General features: G+C 49.7%; 1 pseudogene; it reads left to right on the top strand.

Moving 5' to 3' along the window:
• Positions 1 to 1,341: 1,341 nt before the first annotated feature.
• LOC135324381 (uncharacterized) lies at positions 1,342 to 4,346 on the top strand (annotated as a pseudogene).
• Positions 4,347 to 18,630: the final 14,284 nt, after the last annotated feature.

Here is an 18,630-nt window from a genome sequence, read left to right as displayed (position 1 = left end):
ATTTGTACTGATGATTATCTTAGTAGCAAGGTTTCTAGACCTTGTTCTTCCCTTCCTTGGGGGTTAGCAGCTGACACTAGTGACTGGGACCGAGGGGATCATTCTGTCCTGTGGTCAACAATGCCAGATAGCATACCTTGGTGTATAGAGCGACCTTCCAAGTTCTGCTCAAATTGTGAAAGTGCATGCCATTACCAGTGTGATAATGATACCTACCCTGGAGACCCTCGAACAGTGAACTTCAACAAAAACTGTGGTACCGATTGCACCTGGGGAAATGGGTTTCGATGTGCATTTCGTTCCTGTGCATGGTTCGTCTCTAACAATCCCAAAGGATCTCCGTGGAAACCCCTGACCTCGTGGATATTCCCAGAGGAAAGTCATACCTGGAACTGTTTAATTAATTTTGACACCCCTTCACCCCAAGACCATTACCTTCTACGTTATCCTCCAATTGCACGGGCTGTATTCCAAGGTCGATTGTGTTTTAACTATTCAATGCCACATACTCCGCATCTGTATCTGTGGCGGACAGATGAATGAACTTTTGCCTTGAACATTTCTTGGTACATAAGGTGCAAGCAAACCATAACCCCAAACAAGCCATCTGTTCCCGGCGGGAACAGGACTGAGCTGCTGCGACCCCCGAAATGGTCTCCCTGCGACCACCCGGGACACACCGAGCCTGCGCTGAACCAGACCACGATTGGGCAGAGACTTTGGGACCTGGACTATAAATTACTGCTGCTTAGCACAACTTCTATAAAGCTTGCTTAGCATGAGTAGCTAAATTTGCTGAAGCCTTAGGCCGCACTCCCTAGTTCAGTGAGAAAGGGCCCCAGAGCTGGTGCAGGCAGGAAAGACAAGGGGGTTACCAGCAGTTTGCATTTCCATGCTTCACGCTCCGGGAGGAAGGATGTCAAGGCATTGAAGTGAGGCCTGCTTGGGCACCGGGACCCTGGGGAGCAGGGCCTCCTCTCGCTGTGGAAACACTGCTGATTGGGGGGTCTGGGCTATCTCGGGGTCCAGATCATATTCCCTTTGTCTGGACCTTGGGAAATAACACCTACCGTCACTGCTGGGGAAGTAATAAATTGTCAGGGCTTTGAGAGATAAGGGCAAGACCCGAAGAATGAAAACGCATCTGTCAGCAGAAACCACAACAGTAAACAACCTACCTAGGGATCCAATAAGGAGCAGGAGACCCCAGACCTAAATATTACTATTGGTCCAAACTACTGCGTGAAGGGCGGAGAGCTTAGATTGGAAAGTATAATTGCCCAGGGATTTCTTTGTTCGGGGTCCCTCTTCGGAGGTACCCAGCCTGAGCTGTAATTCGAATGGAGTCGGCAGAACATCATCAGACTCGGAGTGGTGGTAGCTAGCTTCTCCTCTCCTTTTCCAACTTTATCTTTCCCCTTACCCTTGTTCCCCTCTTCCCTTCGTCTCCCCTTCGCCTTTCCCCACCTTTTCTCCCCACTTTGTGGAAAATAAAGTTAAACGGTTGTACGATATTTGACTGGTTTTAGCGTCTTAATCTCATCCTTGGGATCGTAACGAAACCCCCCCGATATTGGATCGGGACATCCAATTGGCGTCACGGACAGGATCCCTTGAGACGAGAGTATCGTACAACCGTATGGTGTGCTGAGCGATTGTGTGTGAACGAGACGTACGAACAAGTACGAAGCGAGTGCGGAGTTCCGATCCGCGGTTCCGCTCTCCCGCGAGGGAAGCGGCCGGAGACGAACGAAGCGTGAGGAAGGAGTGAATGGTGAGATCTTTAGTATACTAGTTTACGGTTTGTCCTCCTTAGGGTGTATAGGGGAAACTTGGATTTTAAGGTGTGACCCCCTCTGGATGAAATCCCCTTTGTAGGACACTTTTTGTAGTAGTTTACGGTTTGGCCTCCTGAGGGTGTATAGGGGAAACTTGGATTTTAAGGTGTGACCCCCTCAGGATGAAATCCCCTTTGTAGGACACTTTTTGTAGTAGTTTACGGTTTGGCCTCCTGAGGGTGTATAGGGGAAACTTGGATTTTAAGGTGTGACCCCCTCAGGATGAAATCCCCTTTGTAGGACACTTTTTGTAGTAGTTTACGGTTTGGCCTCCTGGGAGCGTATAGGGGAAACTTGGACTCCTTTAAGGTTTGGCCCTCCCAGGACGAAATCCCCTTTGTAGGATATGGCTGCTCAGAAGGCAGGCGATTTTTGTGAGGAAATCGAGAAATTGTATGACCTTTTGGAAGCACACCGTTCTCGTCCCTCACCCCCGGGACGAGACTGGGCACGGGACCATTGGTTCCAATTGCAAAGTGTAGTGGACCGAATAGCGGTCTTGCTAAAGTTAAGAGAGGAAAAGGAAAAGCTATTGTTTGTGCTGTGCTAGGAGCGTGCCTAGCAGCTGCGGTGGAGGACAGGAAGCAGGCACCTTGTCAGGCGGAGGCTGTGGCTGCCGCGCTGCAAGCGGCACTAGCGCCGCTGCAAGAACAATTATGGGAAACCAAGCAGGCGCTGGAGGAGGAGAAACACCAAAATCTGATACTGAAAGAGGAGCTAAGAAACCAGCTCCTGAGGGAGGCAGACACCCTCACCGAAACTGAGATGCTGCTCAAGGAGAAAGGGGTATGCCAAATTTACCCCCAAAGAGACCTAAAAAGATTAAAGGAGGCCGTAGACGCCCCCCCCCGATATGTGCCCACTAATCAAAACGGAATATATATACGAGGATGACAGCGACAACCGCCCTCAGGTTGTTACCAAAGAAATCCCTTTCACAGCTACCGAATTGGCCAAGCTGCGAAAAGATTTTGCCAGAACGGCTAGGGAATCCGAAACTGAATATGTGTGGCGGGTATCCCTGTCTGGGGGGGACGGAATCCTGCTATCGGAAAAGGAGGCAGAGGGATATTGGGGCCCAGGCGTGTTCCTGACGACCGGCAATCGCCGAGCCCCGTGGTCCCTGACTCAGAGGGCTGCATATTGGGTGGGGGGGCTGAACCCTTTGGAAAGGGGGGATCCCCTAGCTATAACAGGTTCCATCGATCAATTGCTGGAAAGCGTACAAAAGGCAGCTTGTCTGCAAATGATGTACGATCGGGAACTCAAGCCGAGCCTGAGCTCTCCGATGTTACTGCCGGTAGATCCCGAGCGGATGACGCCCCTAATACGGGGACTTCCTGATTCCCTGAAACCTATTGGGATCCAATTGCAGGGGAGAATCCAAAATATGCCCCACGAGGAAAGAATCGCGGCTGCCCTGGAGGGGATGGTAACCCCCGAGCATGGGCGGCTAGGGAAAAAGGTGTGGACCTGGGGGGAGGTAGCCCAGGAATTGATCAATTATGGGAGGAAAGACGGGCCAGTCGGCCGGACTTACCAAAGGGTGGAAACTAGGGCTGTGCGTGCGGCAGAACCAGCAAACAAGCCGCTGGCATTTTCTGGGAGGAGCCCAGACTTAGCCAGAAGAGAAAGATCCCTGACCCGGCAGGGACTATGGCAACTGGGGCTACAAAAAGGCGTGCCCCGAGACTTGATGGACGGGCTCCCGATCAAAAAACTAGAGCTCCTGGTCCGGAGGTGGTCCGGACAGGGACCCTCCCCTCAGACTGAAACCACCTTCCGCACCGGTGTTAAAGGTGGGGGAGGAGTTTGAGGGGGATGAAAGGGCAGCGGGAAAACTAGCTCCTCCGTCCCCTCAGGGTGAGGGGGGAGGCGGAGGGTGGATGTTTATAAGACAACTCGCCTGCAATAACAAAGGAGACTTGTTAATCACTGCAGCAGTGGGGCTGAAGAGAAGGCCCGTAACCTTTTTAATCGATACGGGGGCACAAATTACAGCGCTAACACAAAGTGAGGCGGAACGGTGTGGCATCTCGGTCCCCTCCAAACACCTAATAGTTTTAAATGCTCTGGGGAAGACCCAGACTGTGCCCATGACCCCAGTAACATTGTGGTTACCAGGGGAAGAGAGTCCTGTGGACACCATGGTGGCTGTGGGGCCTTTTCAAATGAACCTCTTAGGCATAGACGTCCTGAAGGGGAAACAGTGGCGGGATTCCCAGGGGAATTCGTGGTCTTTTGGCGTTCCTAAGGTCAGAAGACTAACCGGAGATTTCGGTGCGGCAGTGCGCTTGCTGCAAGCGGCGCCTCCCCTCCCCACTTCCCGGCTGACTAATGTAAAACCCTATCCATTACCTTTGGGAGCCAGAGAGGGCATTACCCCAGTATTGGAGGACCTGAGAAAACAGGGAGTTGTGATCCTGGCACAGTCCCCCTTCAATTCCCCTGTATGGCCAGTTCGAAAACCAAAGGGTAAGTGGAGACTCACCGTAGACTATCGGCGACTAAATAACAATACAGGCCCATTGATGGCAGCTGTGCCAAACATTGCTGAATTAATAGCGACTATCCAGGAGCAGTCCCACCCTGTGATGGCAACAATCGATGTCAGAGACATGTTTTTTATGGTCCCTTTGCAGCCTGAGGACCAAGAGCATTTTGCCTTCACGTGGGAGGGACAGCAATACACGTTCACTCGGCTACCTCAGGGGTACAAGCACTCCCCTACACTAGCCCATCATGCGCTAGCACAAGAGCTCGAAACTGTCCCCATACAGGCGGGAGTCAAAATTTATCAATACATAGATGATGTGCTCGTGGGAGGGAGCCAGGTAGAGGATGTTGAGAAAACGCAGCGCGACATTATTGCCCACCTAGAGCAGATAGGGCTGACAATTCCACCTGAAAAGATCCAAGCTCCCTCCAGCGAAGTAAAATTTCTGGGAATCTGGTGGAGAGGGGGGATGACCTGCATCCCCCCGGATACCCTGTCCTCATTGGACTCAGTTAAAATGCCGGAGTCCAAAAAGGACTTGCAACATGCTCTAGGGCTGCTTGTATTTTGGAGGAAGCACATTCCCGATTTTTCAATTATTGCCAGGCCATTATATGACTTACTACGGAAAAGGGCTCACTGGGAGTGGACCTCAGTCCACGATGAGGCATTGCAGCTGCTGGTTTTTGAGGCAAATGCCTACCAAGCTTTGGGGCCAATCCACCCCACCGACCCTATCCAGATCGAATGGGGGTTTGCCCAGACCGGTCTCTCTATCCACCTGTGGCAGAAGGGGCCAGAGGGGCCTACACGGCCCATTGGGTTTTATTCACGCAGCTTCAAAGACGCTGAAAAGCGGTACACCACGTGGGAGAAGGGGCTGTTTGTAGTCAGCCTTGCTCTAAGGGAGGCTGAACGGACCATTTGAAAGCAACCCATAGTTCTCCGAGGTCCGTTTAAAGTGACCAAAGCAGTCCTGGCAGGGACCCCGCCCCCTGACGGGGTGGCTCAGAGAGCCTCCGTACGAAAATGGTACGCACAAATAGAACATTATTGCGAAACCTTTTCCATAACGGAAGGAGCCGCTAAAGTATTAAACATACAAGACGAAGCAGACTTGGATAAAGAAACCCCCCGACTTCCCCCTGTAATTCAAGTAGCTCCCCCATTTTCCGATCAGATCCTAAATGCATGGTTCACAGATGCTTCCTCAAAGCGGGAAGGGAAAACCTGGAGATACCGGGCTGTGGCGCTCCAAGTGGGGACTAAGGAGCAGATCATTACAGAGGGAGAGGGCAGTGCGCAGGTGGGAGAGCTGGTTGCAGTGTGGAGCGTATTCCAACATGAAAGCCAGGCTACTTCCCCTGTACACATCTACACGGACTCATATGCGGTGTTCAAAGGCTGCCCGGAATGGCTTCCTTTTTGGGAGCAAAACGGCTGGGAGGTTAATAGAATACCAAACTGGCAGAAGGAGAGGTGGCAAGATATCCTTGCAATTGCAAGATGGGGGGAATTTGCGGTGGCATGGGTGGCTTCCCACCAACAAGACCATACCCCAGCAGGCCGGTGGAATGCTGAAGTAGACGAATTAGCTTGGTTAGCTCCGTTACAAAGTGCCCAGGTACAAGAAAACTGGGAGTACTTACTAGAGTGGCTGCACGTAAAAAGGAGGCACTCAGGGATCAACGATCTCTTCCGCGAGGCACAAGCTCGGGGATGGCCGGTCACTAGAGAAGAGTGCAAAACTTGCATATCTTCTTGCGAGCAATGCCGTGTCCGTTTGGACAGGCACCCCCTAGAAATATTACTATTGGTCCAAACTACTGCATGAAGGGCGGAGAGCTTAAGATTGGAAAGTATAATTGCCCAGGGATTTCTTTGTTCGGGGTCCCTCTTCGGAGGCACCCAGCTCGAGCTGTAACTACTGCACGCATGTCATTACAATTTATTTATTTAATTTGCCTTGATTTGGCTCCGAACTTTTCAGCGGGAACCCAGGGTCGGACCCTGCTCGAGTTGTAATTACTGCACGCGCTTCACTAAAATTTATACCCAGGGTGAAGAGGACCAACAGGACGCCGCTGGATCCACGGGTGGTGATATCCCTTTCTCTCTCTCTCTCTCTCTCTCGCTCTCTCTCTCTCTCTCTCTCTCTTTTTCTCTCTCTCCTCCCCTTTGCCTTTCCCCACCTTTTCTCCCGACTCCGTGGAAAATAAAGTTAAAAGGTTGTACGATATGTGACTGGTTTTAGCGTCTTAATCTCGTCCTTGGGATCGTAACGAAACCCCCCCCCGATATTGGATCGGGACAGTTTTCTGTGTGCGTGTTTGCGTCTTTCGGTCTGTTTGCGTCTTTCGGTCTGTTTGCGTCTTTCGGTCTGCGTTTTCTGAGTGCGTGTTTGCGTCTTTCGGTCTGTTTGCGTCTTTCGGTCTGCGTTTTCTGTGTGCGTGTTTGCATCTTTCGGTCTGCTTGCGTCTTTCGGTCTGTTTGCGTCTTTCGGTCTGCGTTTTCTGTGTGCGTGTTTGCGTCTTTCAGTCTGTTTGCGTCTTTCGGTTTGTCTGCGTCTTTCGGTCTGCGTTTTCTGTGTGCGTGTTTGCGTCTTTCGGTCTGTTTGCGCCTTTCGGTCTGCATTTTCTGTGTGCGTGTTTGCGTCTTTCGGTCTCTGCGTCTTTCGGTCTGCGTTGTCTGTGTGCGTGTTTGCGTCTTTCGCTCTGTGTGCGTCTTTCGGTCTGCGTTTTCTGTGTGCGTGTTTGCGTCTTTCGGTCTGTGTGCGTCTTTCGGTCTGCGTTTTCTGTGTGCGTGTTTGCGTCTTTCGGTCTGCGTTTTCTGTGTGCGCGTTTGCATCTTTCGGTCTGCTCGCGTCTTTCGGTCTCCGTTTTCTGTGTGCGTGTTTGCGTCTTTCGGTCTGCTTGCGTCTTTCGGTCTGCGTTTTCTGTGTGCGTGTTTGCGTCTTTCGGTCTGTTTGCGTCTTTCGGTCTGCGTTTTCTGTGTGCGTGTTTGCGTCTTTCGGTCTGCTTGCGTCTTTCGGTCTGTGTTTTCTGTGTGCGTGTTTGCGTCTTTCGCTCTGTTTGCGTCTTTCGGTCTGCGTTTTCTGTGTGCGTGTTTGCGTCTTTCGGTCTGCGTTTTCTGTGTGCGTGTTTGCGTCTTTCGGTCTGTTTGCGTCTTTTCGTCTGCGTTTTCTGTGTGCGTGTTTGCGTCTTTCGGTCTGTTTGCGTCTTTCGGTCTGCATTTTCTGTGTGCGTGCTTGTGTCTTTCGGTCTGTTTGCGCCTTTCGGTCTGCGTTTTCTGTGTGCGTGTTTGCGTCTTTCGGTCTGTTTGCGCCTTTCGGTCTGCGTTTTCTGTGTGCGTGTTTGCGTCTTTCGGTCTGTTTGCGTCTTTCAGTCTGTGTTTTCTGTGTGCGTGTTTGCGTCTTTCGGTCTGTTTGCGTCTTTCGGTCTGGGTTCTCTGTGTGCGTGTTTGCGTCTTTCGGTCTGTTTGCGTCTTTCGGTCTGCGTTTTCTGTGTGCGTGTTTGTGTCTTTCGCTCTGTTTGCGTCTTTCGGTCTGCGTTTTCTGTGTGCGTGTTTGCGTCTTTCGGTCTGTTTGCGTCTTTCGGTCTGCGTTTTCTGTGTGCGTGTTTGCGTCTTTCGGTCTGTGTGCGTCTTTTGGTCTGCGTTGTCTGTGTGCGTGTTTGCGTCTTTCGGTCTGTTTGCGTCTTTCGGTCTGCGTTTTTTGTGTGCGTGTTTGCGTCTTTCGGTCTGCTTGCGTCTTTCGGTCTGCGTTGTCTGTGTGCGTGTTTGCGCCTTTCGGTCTGTTTGCGCCTTTCGGTCTGCGTTTTTTGTGTGCGTGTTTGCGTCTTTCGGTCTGTTTGTGTCTTTCGGTCTGCGTTTTCTGTGTGCGTGCTTGCGTCTTTCGCTCTGTTTGCGTCTTTCGGTCTGCGTTTTCTGTGTGCGTGTTTGCGTCTTCCGGTCTGTTTGCGTCTTTCGGTCTGCGTTTTCTGTGTGCGTGTTTGCGTCTTTCGGTTTGTGTTTGCGTCTTTCGGTCTGCGTTTTCTGTGTGCGTGTTTGCGTCTTTCGGTCTGTTTGCATCTTTCGGTCTGCGTTGTCTGTGTGTGTGTTTGCGCCTTTCGGTCTGTTTGTGTCTTTCGGTCTGCGTTTTCTGTGTGCGTGTTTGCGTCTTTCGGTCTGCTTGCCTCTTTCGGTCTGCTTGCCTCTTTCGGTCTGTGTTTTCTGTGTGCGTGTTTGCGTCTTTCGCTCTGTTTGCGTCTTTCGGTCTGCGTTTTCTGTGTGCATGTTTGCGTCTTTCGCTCTGCGTCTTTCGGTCTGCGTTTTCTGTGTGCGTGTTTGCGTCTTTCGGTCTGTTTGCGTCTTTCGGTCTGCGTTTTCTGTGTGCGTGTTTGCGTCTTTCGGTCTGTTTGCGTCTTTCGGTCTGTGTTTTCTGTGTGCGTGTTTGCGTCTTTCGGTCTGTTTGCGTCTTTCGGTCTGCGTTTTCTGTGTGCGTGTTTGCGTCTTTCGGTCTGTTTGCCTCTTTCGGTCTGCGTTTTCTGTGTGCATTTTTGCGTTTTCGGTCTGCATTTTCGGTCTGCATTTTCGGTCTGCGTTTGCTTTCAGTATGTTCATTTTTCAGTGTGTGTCTCTTTTTAAGTGTGTGTGTTTTTTTAGTCTGTGATTTCAGAGTGTGTGGGTGTTTTTCAGTGTGCGGGTGTGTCGGTGGTTTCAGTGTGTTTTTCTGTGTGTGTTTGTGTGTTTTTAGTCTGTCATTTCAGAGTATGTGTGTGCTTCCTGAGTGTGTGTTTTTCAGTGTGTTTTCAGTGCTTGTGCATGATTTTTCAGTGTGTGCGTGCGCGTACAGTGTTTTTCCGTGCGTGTGTTTTCAGTGGGTGCCTGTGTTTCCAATGTTTTCCTTATCCATGTGTTTCTTTGTGTTTGTGTTTTCTTTCTGTGTGTTTGTGTTTTCAGTCTCTTCAGTGTGTTTCCAGTGTCTTCATTATCAGTGTGTTTTTCAGCCTGTCTGTGTTTTTCAGTCTGTTTTCAGTTTGTGTTTACTTTCAGTGTGTGTCTCTCTTTAAGTGTGTGTTTTAAGTCTGTTATTTCAGTGGGTGTGCGTGTGTTTCACTCTGTGTATTTAGTCTGTGTTTCTGTTTTCATAGTGTGCGTTTTTCAGTGTGTCTGTGTTGGTGTTTTCACCAACTATTTGTGGTTTCATGGGGGGTGTGGGGGTGTGTGTGTGGGGGGGGGGGTGTGTGTGTGTGTTCGGTGTGTGTGTTCGGTGTGTGTGTTCAGAGTGTTCTTAGTCTGTGCGTTCGTTGTGTGTTTTTCAGTGTGTGGGAGTTTGTTTTCAATTGGTGTGTGCTTTCAGTGTGTGTTTTTCTCTGTGTGTGTGTGTGTGTGTGTTTTTCGTCTGTCATTTCAGTGTGTCTCCCGAGTGTGTGTTTTTCGGTGTTTTCAGTGCTTGTGCATGATTTTTCAGTGTGTGTGTGTGTGTGTGTGTGTGTGTGCGCGCATGTGTACAGTGTCTTTCAGCATCCGTGTGTTTTTAAGCCTGTGTGTGTTTTTCAGTGTTTTCTGTGTGTGTGTTTTTCAGAGTATGGGTGATTTTAGTCTGGGTGTGTTTTTCTGGGTGGGTGTGTTTTTCTGGGTGGGTGTGGTTTTAGTCTGTGTGATATCTGTGTGTGTGTGTGTGTGTGTGTGTGTGCTTTCAGTGTCTTCATTATCAGTGTGTTTTTCTGTGTGTGTGTGTATGTTTTCTTGTGTGTTTTCAGTGTTTGTGTTTTCAGTGTTCTTTCAGTGTGTGTTCTTTCAGTGTGTGTTCTTTCAGTGTGTGTGGTCGTACTCTGTGATTTCACAGTGTGTCTGTTCTCAGTGTGTGTTTCCAGTGTGTGTGGTTTTATTGTGTTTCTGATGTCAGTGTGTGTGTGTAAACTGTGTGCTGGTGTGTTTGGCTTCAGGGTGTGTGAGGCTTCAGGGTGTGTATTTTTTTAGTCTGTGATTTCAGTGTGTTTTTTTTCACTGTCTCAGTGTGTTTTCAGTCTCGTGTGTGTGTGTGTGTGTGTGTGAGTGAGTGACTTTCAGTAGGTGTTTGTATGGGAAAGTGCAGAAGAATGTCAATACACCAAAGGAGTTAGGTGAGTTTTTGACCGCGTTCCAGCAGCAACCGGGGGAGTCATTACTAGTGTGGATGGTGAGAGCCTGGGATAATGGGGCTGGATCATTAACGTTGTTAAGAGAGGAGCTGAATTTAATGAGCCCGTTGTCCACAGATGCTCAAGTGCAGTAGTCTCTCTCTCCCAGCTTATGTCTGCGCAAGATAGCTCCGGTAACCCTGTAGTTGCTCCTTTGCTGTACCAGTGGTTATGTGCCACAGTGGTAGGGGCTTACCCATCTACGGGCAAGCTGGCCGCCACGGTGGGGGCATGGCGTACCATGGAAGAGGCCATAAACATGCTGCGACAGCTGGGGGTAGCCTTCGGATTAGCAGACAGTAACGGTCCAGATGGTGTAGAGATAACTCGGCAAAGGAAAACACAGCTATTGAGAGGGGCCCCAAGTGCCTTGAAACCGCTCCTGTTAGGGACGGTGATGCCCGCTACTGGTACAGTGGGGGCGCTGGTGAATAATTTGCGAGCCCTAGCTCTGCTGGGTGGACCAGATTCTAAACAGGTACGGGTGGCTCAGAAAGTTAGAGCAAAGAGACAGGGAGGGGTGACTAAAGTGAGTGGAAAAGTCACACGAAAGCAGATGTGGGCTGACTTGCGGCAGGCGGGGGTATCGTGGGATGAGATCGATGGGTTGTCCACTGCTGATTTCTTCAAGCGCTGGCAGCGTTTGCCTGCCAATCAACAGAACCGAGTTAAACCCACCGCCCCACCTGCACCCAGTGCTCCCTGGAAGCTGCCTGCTAAGAAACAATGAAGGGGAGGCGGGTCCCCCAAAATCCGAGCGTCCGTTGCAGCGTATCATATGGGGGACCGACGTCCATACATACCCCTGCGAATTAGGTGGCGCTTGGGAGGGGAAGTAGCTGTGCTTGCTTTAGTAGATACAGGAGCAGAGGTTACAGTGTTGCATAGTGCTGTAAACCCTGAGAAGGTACAAGGGCTGGACGCCAGTGTGCAATTCTTAGGGATAGTCTGGAGGCAGCAGACGAAAGCTATCCCTGAGAAAGTGCGCAGTACTATTCAGCAATACCCTGTTGCCACTGCTGTAAAACAACTACAAGCTTTTTGGAGCCTTTTGGGGTTCTGGCGGACCTTTATACCGCACTTAGCATATTTAATGCGGCCACTACAGTGTTCGACCAAAAAAAAAAAGAGCCAGTGGCAATGGACTAAAGAGCAGCAGCAAGCCTTTGACCTGTGCAAGGAGGCGGTGGACCAACATTCCAAGCTATTCGCTCCATATGAGGGACAACCTTTCGACCTGGAGGTAACAGTTATGGGGGATACGATGTCTTGGGGGCTGTGGCAGCAATGTGCCCACGCAAGGTGGGACCCTATAGGTTTCTGGTCCTGTTCCCTGCAAGGGACCCCAGCAAATTACACACCTCTGGAGAAACAGCTTTTGGCTGTGGTGTGGGCTTCGCAGGATATTGAACGAGTTACAGGACGTGACCCAGTGACTGTACACACACCCCTCCCCATTCAGGCATGGGTGATGGATGATACAGTCAGGGCCCATGTCGGGGTGGCCCAAGCTGCAACTCAGTGGAAATGGAAACACCATCTACAAGCCTAGTTTAAGGGAGGGAGAAAGTGTATGAGCAGCCCGCATGCAACCTTGTTAGGGGAAGTACGTTTTGAGCAAATGCCTCCATTGTCTGAGCCAGAGCGGCTGCCCCCGCCCCTTGCTCCCCCAATAGAGCCATTGCCTGTCCAAGAGGCCCCTCCTTTTGGGAGGTTATCTCCTGAGCAAGTATAAGCCAAACCAACCCTAGCAATCCCTGCTCGGATATCTGTAATGGAAGGGGGGGATTGCCCCCTGCGTACTCGCCTCTGGGCAGGTAGAATTCTATCCATCTGAGCAACTTATGATTGCTGAACAAAGAGTCATAAGCTTACATTTAAGACTGGACTGCCCTTCACAGTGTGTATGGCTGTTTACACCTTTGATACCCGTTAAAATAGCCCCACTCTTATTGACCTCTTCTCAAGATTGATCTTTCCAGGTATCCGTATCCACGCCAGTGAATGTCTCACAGGGAGCACCAATACTGCGAGGAATTCTGATCCACGGTGCCGGAGTGCCTCAAGTTCAGCAAACACCCTCAATACACCCTTTAGCCAGTGTGTGGGTACTAACTCCTCAAAAGGAAAAACGGCCTGGCACTGTTCTAGCAGATGGTCCAGGAGCCACTGCTCTAGTCCTTCCTGATAGCGATACCATGCCTTTCTATCTTCCCATCAACAGGTTATCACGCCAGCATCTGGAAGTTGCCATTGGAATGTTGCCCCTTGCTGACCACGACAGATGCCATTGATCTACAAGACCATCCAGCTTTCCATGTAAATACATGGATTTGGCTTGCACAAAGATCAGCTAACCTCTCTGCTTTCTGTATTGCAGGAGGACGATCAGTGGATGATGTCTTAACTACATGTTACATAGGTGTACCAGCTTCACTCGAGGTATTGCAGAGTTACACATCTGAACAAGCAGCTGCACCTGAGCGTTAGCGGTTCTTGCTCGATATGAAACTCAATTTATGAGTCAGATGAGGTACTACAGATATTACCATTCCACTCCTCTGGGTCCCAGGAGGGTTGAGTTATAATCGCCTGCACCTGAGAAACAGTAGCAGGCTCCTTCCCATAATGCCCACAGTGCCTATTAGCCATCCACAAAGCTAGCTGCTCCATCTTGTGGGTTAATTCCTGACTCTCTTCAGTTTCGGTCAGCACCTGTGCTACCGCCTTCGCATCACACAAAATCCCCAACTCCTTCTCCAGATCCTTTACTTGTTGCTGCAAAGACGATACCTCATTATCTAAGGATCGAATGCCTGTCAGCAGTGACCACCCTAATCGTCCAGCCAGCTTCCGAGCTGCTTCTGAAATGGCACGGAAGGACATGACCTCTAAAGCAGTTTCAACCGCCTTTGGGGTAACACTTTCCCCCTGTGCCAACTCTGGCCAGTCCTCGGGGACTGCCAGCGTGGCAAGCAATGCAGCTACCAGCCCCCATGGCTCAGTCTGGGGCCATCCTGGCAGCCGCAGGCGAGCAGTCTCTTCCTGACTCTCGCCTTCCCCCTTCGCTCTCCTCAGCCACGGCATTGTCGTTTGTGTATCCTGTCGACTACGCCAAGTGTAAGGGTGAGGCAGGGGCACCGCTTGGACTCCCGGCAGAGAGGTAGGAACAAATTGCATATTTGACACAACATGTTGGATTAATTGAACAAAGCAAGGAATTATACAAGGTAAGAACATTAAGGCGGCAACCACACATGACAAATAGAATATTAACTGTTTCACCCACAGTGCCCCCGGTAACCAGGACCACAAATTGCCACTCCAGCCGTTCCAGGTTTGGACGGTGACGTGGGCTATTTTTCTGATATCTTTGGTTACCTGGAGAACTACTTCACCTACATCATCTATTTCTAAACAACAGTTGGAAATATTCAATTTTCCACACACCCCTCCCTCTTCAGCTAACAGATAGTCCAGAGCCACTTGTAGTCTGATTATTCAATTTAGGTTATAAATGGGTTCTCTCGCCCCCGATATTGGCTCATTAGGGTTCCAGGTTGCAGGCCCGTAATGTTGAATTATTCGTTCAGGAGGCCACTCATTATTCCCCCATTTTTGCGTCCCACTCATATCTACCTTAATGGATCGCGTCTTACGGGCAACACTTCTGTCTCTGAGGTTATCATATACCTTTACGCCTAGCCGAGGTCTGCCTGTTTCTGGTAAAAGGGAAAACAAAGGTCTGATAATCCCTATATAATAGATTCCCGACCACCCCGCAGGTAAAATTTTATATGCTGTGTGTCCGCAGATCCAATAATGCCCCTTCTTAGCTCCGATGCCCTGAGCAAATGGCCCGTCTATCCCTGGTGGGAATTGAAAGTAAGTTGCATCTCTGCCGCCCAGAGGGCTGACAAATGTGGTTGCCCCATCACCTATTCGGCCGGTACAATACCAAGCCCCAGAAGTGCCTTTCCATTTGCAGGTTCGCTTGTAAGGGGGATGATTGTGTCGTTGGAAAGTGAAAGTTTCGTTTTTGTTTGACCAGTATCCCTCAAATCCCCGATTGCGCCCCGTTTCATCAAGCCACGTCCATAGGTGGAGATTCCTGTCTTTATTGAGTAGCTTATGAGTGAGTGTCCATCGACATTTACTTTCCCCCACTTTGATCCCTCCCTCCTGGGTACGGTTTAAACAATATTGCCCCATGGCTGGAAATTGGATTGGCCAGGTCCCACTGTCGTCCCACGTGTCGTCCGCGGTTTCGCTGTAATTGCTTACGATCTGGTCTGTGGTGAGGGGTGTGGACGTCCACGGCCAGCTTGATGACCCTAGCGGTCCTCCGCAAACCCAGCAGTGGCTTAAATTGACAGTTTGGCTTACTGCTTTCGCCAGCAACACGAACTCGTTCTCGAAGGCATTAAATGGGTTGGGGGAAGGTAGGGGGAGTGGTCGTTCGTCGCCCTCGTGGATGCATCCTTGAATCAGGATGGTCCAGAGCAGTAGGTGCATGTTGGTCAGACCGCCGCCCTTGAAAACAGAAATAAGAACAAACTCGCTCCTCGGGTCAGGAGGAGGGAATAATCCATTTTGTGTGAATCTTGCGAGTTTTCCCACTAGCATCTTTTGCTCTCCAAGTATATTTATTATTCTATTAACCTCCCAGGCATTTTGCTCCCAAAAAGGAAGCCATTCCGGGCAGCCTTTGAACACCGCATATGAGTCCGTGTAGATGTGTACAGGGGAAGTAGCCTGGCTTTCATGTTGGAATACACTCCACGCTGCAACCAGCTCTCCCACCTGCGCACTGCCCTCTCCCTCTGTAATGATCTGCTCCTTAGTCCCCACTTGGAGCGCCACAGCCCGGTACCTCCAGGTTTTCCCTTCCCACTTTGAGGAAGTGTCTGTGAACCATGCATTTAGGATCTGATCGAAAAATGGGGGAGCTACTTGAATTACAGGGGGAAGTCGGGGGGTTTCTTTATTCAAGTCTGCCTCATCTTGTATATTTAATACTTTAGCGGCTCCTTCCATTATGGAAAAAATTTCGCAATAATGCTCTATTTGTGCATACCATTTTCGTACGGAGGCTCTCTGAGCCACCCCGTCAGGGGGCGGGGTCCCTGCCAGGACTGCTTTGGTCACCTTAAATGGACCTCGGAGAACTATGGGTTGCTTTCGAATAGTTCCTTCAGCCTCCCTTAGAGCAAGGCTGACTACAAACAGCCCCTTCTCCCACAGGTGGATGAAAATCCCGGTCCGGGCAAACCCCAATTCGGTCTGGATAGGGTCAGTGGGGTGGATTGGCCCCAAAGCTTGGTAGGCGTTCGCCTCAAAAGCCAGCAGCCGCAATGCCTCATCATGGACTGAGGTCCACTCCCAGTGAGCCCTTTTCTGTAGTAAGTCATATAATGGCCTGGCAACAACTGAAAAATCAGGAATGTGCTTCCTCCAAAACACAAGCAGCCCTAGAGCATGTTGCAAATCCTTTTTGGATTCCGGCATCTTAACCGAGTCCAATGAGGACAGGGTATCCGGGGGGATGCAGGTCATCCCCCTCCTCCACCAGATTCCCAAAAATTTTACTTCGCTGGAGGGAGCTTGGATCTTTTCGGGCGGAGTTGTCAGCCCTATCTGCTCTAGGTGAGCAATAATGTCGCGCTGCGTTTTCTCAACATCCTCTACCTGGCTCCCTCCCACGAGCACATCGTCTATGTATTGATAAATTTTGACTCCTGCCTGTATGGGGACAGTTTCGAGCTCTTGTGCTAGCGCATGATGGGCTAGCACAGGGGAATGCTTGTACCCCTGAGGCAGTCGAGTGAACGTGTATTGCTGTCCCTCCCACGTGAAGGCAAAACGCTGTTGGTCCTCAGGCTGCAAAGGGACAATAAAAAACATGTCTCTGACATCGATTGTTGCCATCACAGGGTGGGACTGCTCCTGGATAGTCGCTATTAATTCAGCATTGTTTGGCACAGCTGCCATCAATGGGCCTGTATTGTTATTTAGTCGCCGATAGTCTACGGTGAGTCTCCACTTACCCTTTGGTTTTCGAACTGGCCATACAGGGGAATTGAAGGGGGACTGTGCCGGGATCACAACTCCCTGTTTTCTCAGGTCCTCCAATACTGGGGTAATGCCCTCTCTGGCTCCCAAAGGTAACAGATAGGGTTTTACATTAGTCAGCTGGGAAGTGGGGAGAGGAGGCGCCGCTTGCAGCAAGCGCACTGCCACACCAAAATCTCCGGTTAGTCTTCTGACCTGAGGAACACCGAAAGACCACGAGTGTTGGAAACTTGCACGGGAGGAGCCGACGGAGGGAAGACCCAGACGCTCAATATGAGTGATCAGCGTACTTCAACTTTATTAGGCGTGGTCTTTCTTTATATAGTATAGGACTAATCAGGCTCATACATATTGCAAAAGCTGAGCTCCTTATTGGTAACAGCAATTTGGTTTACCCAGCAACTTCTGCATTACATCACCCGCAAGTTCCCAGGACTAATCATTGATAACACATTGGAGCCAAGGACAATGTGTCCTTGGCTCTAGCTGTTTTTACTCTCATACGGGACTTGGCTCACATCAACTGTGTGCGATATGTACTTAGTTCTGCTTCCTTTATTTGTCCAATCTTCACATGACCTCTGCCCTCAAGCCAGTCCTCCACAATTCCCCCGTTTTTATTTTGTGCGAGAAAGACTTTTTTAGTTAATTGTTCAAACTTTTGTGTTAAGCAGCCAAAAATCACTCTTACAGCAATTAAAATTAATACAATTATGAATAGAATACGTAGCCCTTCTTTGATCAAGCTCAAAATCCAGGTACTCACATTGCCAAACATCTTTCTAAACAGATCATCAAACCAATTATACTGTACGGTGATTCTCTGGGTGTGGTCCTTTAGCCATTTCAATTGCTCATGGATTGACTGTCCATGATCAGAAAGATTAAAACAACACATTCCTTCAAAATCCTCACACCCGCGTCCCTGTGCCAAAAGCAGAAAGTCTATAGCTGCTCTATTTTGCAACACTGCATGTCTCAGGCTATCCATATCCTGTGACATTTCAGAGAGAATTTGTGTAGTAACATTTGATTGCCTAACAGCCCAACAAGCAAGTTTATTTAGATTAGACATGGCATGCGCAACTGCAACGTTAGGAGCTAAAGCTGCGGCGAAAAACCTTTCCGCAGGCCCCCATAATTCTACATCATCAGCACAATCTGAACCTAGTTTTTTCAATTCACGCTTGCCTCGACGATTCTCACTTCTTCTATGTTTGATTACTGGTGGTTCTTTGTCGTCCCCGAATACACACAAATAGTTTAGTACGAATAGGGTCTTATCAATTTTTTCCTTGAATAGTTCGTTTTGGTTGTAACGGTGGTGCTATCCATTCTAGTACAATGGGTTCCGCCAACCCTCTTTTTTCCCCCGTTTTTATTTTGTGTTGTGTAATGGCTCCCATTAGGTATTGTGGGCCACATAAAATAGTAAGATCAAGTGGCTGATTTTCCAGGCGTCGGTGCGTAGCACGCGTAGTAATTAGCGATGCAATTTCCTGGAGTACCCGTTGCTGTTCCTCTGTGAGCGTGACGGCAGCCGCTGGGTCTGTTCCCTTCAGCAAGGGGCGTAGCAGATTTAAGAGTTCATTAGGAATGCCGACAACCGGACGGATCCATTGGAGGTCTCCTAATAGTTTTTGAGCATCATTGAGTGTTCTTATGTCAGTCCTGATTGTCAATTTCTGTGGTCTGATGGTGGCATTCGAAATATGCCAACCTAGATACTGCCAGGGGCTGGATTCCTGTACCTTTTCCGGGGCCACCACAAGTTCCTTTTTCTTTAATTGTGTGATTAGATCAAATTTTTGTTCAGGAGAAAAGGGGTTTTTTGTGCCAACAATATGTCGTCCATGTAGTGATATATCATGGTCTCTGGCCACTGTTGACGTAACGGTTGAAGTGCCGCATCGACATAGAGTTGACAGAGGGTTGGTGAGTTTCGCATACCCTGCGGTAGTACTGTCCATTCAAATCTTTGGTCTGGCCCCTCTCTATTGATAGCAGGGAGTGTAAATGCAAATCGCTGTTTATCATCTTCATGGAGGGCTATAGTAAAGAA

This window comes from Dromaius novaehollandiae, chromosome W, assembly GCF_036370855.1.
Source record: "Dromaius novaehollandiae isolate bDroNov1 chromosome W, bDroNov1.hap1, whole genome shotgun sequence".
Lineage (NCBI taxonomy): Eukaryota > Metazoa > Chordata > Aves > Casuariiformes > Dromaiidae > Dromaius > Dromaius novaehollandiae.
Note: the sequence above shows the minus strand (reverse complement) of the source record. Positions and strands in the feature narration are given on the sequence as shown.